A 4,011-nucleotide genomic window follows, 5' to 3' on the forward strand; every position below is an offset into this window, starting at 1 on the left:
AGTATTGTGAATGCCTGACCGGAAATGACCTATAAGAACACAATGGCGCAATTTTTTGGTTTGATCAGCCGTTACATTTAAAAATGTCGTTTTGTTCAGCTAGCGTTAGGTCAGCGAAACCGAGATGTCTATTGTGGTACTACTACCAAGGCAAAACGATTTGATCGATTGAAAATTGTTAACAAGTAGATGGTTCCAGTCGAGTGTAAAACTACGTTTCCATTTGGCACATATGGTACTACGAATTTATGAGAGCAGAATGGTAGAATGACGCAATTGGTTTAATGGCATTAATACGGGGTCAACTATTTAGAAGGTTATAACTCTAAGTGTGTATGTGTAAGAGTAAGAAGCCATTATATTCTTCGCCAAGAGGTCAGATAACCACTCTACATACAAAAGGGAGCTAATTGATTGCCGCAGGATGTCCGAATGAATAGAGTAACTTCGGATGTATGCGATAAATTCAGTGTAGGCAGCAAATGTTCGGAAACATGAAGCCACAGAATATCTTCTAAGAAGTTCGATGATACGCGAACAAATACACATGAAACATGAAATCATTTCTTAAACACAATAATGTAAAGAATGATTCAGATTTTTGAAGTTAGTACCTTGAGGCTGAGGCTGTGAACAAACTTTCAGCAAGGTTTATCCAACTTTTCAACATACATTCTGAAGTTTTTTGGAACAATTGACCACTTTGGCTGAGAACCTGATTTGTCGGGTAGTTCACCTTACTCCAAGGGCTTTTTTATGATGATGCTATGGGTTGTGCCTTCGGCAGACCCTTGTTCAGGCTCTCTAGTTTTACCCATTGAATATCCATCCTTCTTTCGTCCGCTTCTGTCACCTCTCTGTTCCTCCTATGGAGTTGGTTGCCCGGAGTGGGTGGAAAAGGCATCCAGAAATCACCACTTGAAGGTGCGGGTAGATCTTTGATTCCCTTATCTGTCTGAAATAACCTGAACTAACTAGGGTATTTACCTGGCCGAGACAATAAATGCTCTAGAAAAATATAGCAGCAAGTTCAAGGGTTGGAGGCCATTTACCACGAAATTGACCGAATCTCTTTGTCGCCCCTGTAGTTTCATTACAATTAGGTTCTTATGCCGAACCAATAAACTCCCTGGAAAACTAAAACTAAAATTAACATGCCATGAAATGTGTGGATGATATTCACCACAAGTCGCTTTATATTGCAAATTCACGAAATTCTTAAACGTGCATTTATTAAAGACGCAATAATATCACAGAAATTTACAAGAATATGTTTAGCAATCATCGCTTAAGAACACTGCTAAACATGAGTAATGAGGGGCGATTAACTGCGTTTATCCATGATTATCTAAACGCAAACATTAATAGTTGTAACAACGTTTATGGATCTGAAAAACCGTAATAATTATTGTTGATCAAACCTGCCTTGTCCATTATAAAAGCACCGACAACACACACTAAACAACCAATTTAATATTTGTGTGAATAATATTTGTTTCTTTTATAAGCATGAACGAAGCCGAATATTTGCAATTAAGATAATTATTTAAATGATAAAAGGCACACGTTATTCACTATTGTCATCTTAAATACGTGACATTTTCTTGCTTCACCTCTTCATAAATCAGCCTCATTATTTAGTAACAGCAGACCAATTTCTATATACAATACGGCTCTTTACGAAGAAGTTGTGTCACATTTTATACCACTGTAAAAGTCCCAAAAGCACCGAGAAGATCTTAACTCAGTAGCGGACAATAACTTCTGCTTGACCCCGAAAACTCTTCGGTCGTAACTTTGTAGTAAACTTTATTTTATATGTAAATTAACCCCGGTTTTATATGATGTAATAAAATTGAGATTATAAAGTGTCACGCCATTGTCCACGGGATTAGCGAAATTTGTAGGTTGCTTATTTTGTGGGTCCCCATTGAGGTTTCACCTGTCGGCATAGCCAAAGAGGACAAATAATTAATAAAAAGTACCTATAACTGGAACTGTACCGGACGTTGATAAGCTTAAACCAAATATTTGTTACTTTAGTGAAACGGATACAAAGCGTGTCTGTTAATGATGGAACAATATTGACAGTTTTAGTTTTTTCGTCTATATTACGGGAAATAATGAAGATTATCTTTTAGTGTCGTTTCAGGAAAAATTACTTTTAGTCAGCTCTGCAGATAAACCAACTTTAAACTCAATATTTCTATTGGTTTTAATTAGCCATAAACCACAATTAACCGAAACCAATTAATAGATGCCAGGCGGAAATTAAAGGCGTCCCACACGGTCGCGGTTTTCCATCATCGAGACAAGTTAATTGGCTCGCGATTACAATACCTCCAAAGAAATGAATTTTTTCAGTAATAATAATTATTGTAAAACATCACTTGAACCCTCTAACAAAGCGGCTGATGGACGTCTTAATCTCATATTATTAGCATCTCTTTCGATGAAATTGGAACCACCTTTGAACCCATCATAGAACGCACAATACGGTATTTGACCTTTTTATTATTTAACTTCGAAAGCCAGCGAGAAAAAGATTATTGAAAGGCCTGAAGAAGTTTTTGAATTCTTCAACTGAAAAGGACTAATTCAACTCCTCACGGAAGGATTTAATGCTAAAGCCTCTTGAAGAATCAAGAATCGGAAAGTATATGCGGCGATTCCGTATCTGAAGACTTTCTGCTTTTATGGGCTTTTCGGCACGAAAACCGAAACAAACATTTTTCACCCTGCTATAAACTTTATGTCAACCGATGGAGAGTCACTGAAGAATTTTAAATGTAAATAACTAAAAGAGGGCAAGTTTTCATTATTTAGAAAATGCTCCTTTCAATTCTAAACTGAAAAAGGTCATTATCTTTAATTCTTATAGATTTGGTCTCATTTTTGAGTATGACTAAAGTAATTTCTTCGAAGAATTCCCGAGAAATTCCATCTAAATAATCATCTTAAAATTCATCATCTTCAGGTTTTATCTAGTTAATTCAGACTAGACCCATTCCTTATTCCTTTTCAAGCCAGTTTCAATTTTAATATGATTGAACGCGAGCGTCAAATTTTAAACTAAAAGTGAAAAAGCCACTTTAATCGAAAAAAGAATGTAGGCAGGTGACCTTAATGGGCTCTAATGACTCTACAAGTTTAACAAGTTTAATCCTCTTTTGGTGCAAAAACCCGAAAGTGGCTTCCCCTGAAAGACTGCATTGCCTCGTTTGAATTTGTTCCGAGTACTTCTATTGGCTTTTTGTTTGACGACTAATCAGACACGTTTAGATAATTTCTTGAGAATCTTTATAAAAGCAAGGTTCTTGAGATCATCCAAATTGAGTGATTAGCTCGGTTCTGAGAACTGAAAAGTTTTTTCCATCATGTTTGGAACTCAGCATGAGAAATATTCATCTAGATTAGTTCGGATTGGTAAGGGCTGAAGATATCATCTTCGGGGCAGAAGAACGAAGATCTTATTTTTGTTGGTTCGTGTCTTTTATCACTCATTTCGGAAATACAATTGAATACATTCATCTTGATGGGTCCTCTTTTTACGATTTTTCACTTAATATTCTTGATGATTTAAACTACTTCATTTTGATCACACTATCATTCAAGAGAAAAATATCGATAGGAATGTTATTAAACAAGACGAAAACAATAAAACATCCTTTAATGACATTTTCTCAGTTGACTCAGTACTATCTCATTTTTCCACTGTTATTAGATAATATGCATTTGAGCAGAAATAATTGCAGTTGGGTATACTTATTTGCTAAAATTATCCACAATCAGAGGCGTATAGCAATTAATCATCACGGCTACTTAAGTATGATTTCATAGGGCAGCCAAGTATAATTATTTTTCGAATGTTTGCCTTTACTTAAAGTGGTTTTGCGTGATTGGGTTGTTATTCCACGTAAGCAAAAATCACTACAACAATAACCATCTCATCATCTACGTGTATGGTGGTTGTATGATTGAAAATCGAGCATAAGTCTATGTCAACTTGTC

The sequence above is a fragment of the Euwallacea fornicatus genome, chromosome 17, assembly GCF_040115645.1.
Source record: "Euwallacea fornicatus isolate EFF26 chromosome 17, ASM4011564v1, whole genome shotgun sequence".
Taxonomy (NCBI): Eukaryota; Metazoa; Arthropoda; class Insecta; order Coleoptera; family Curculionidae; genus Euwallacea; species Euwallacea fornicatus.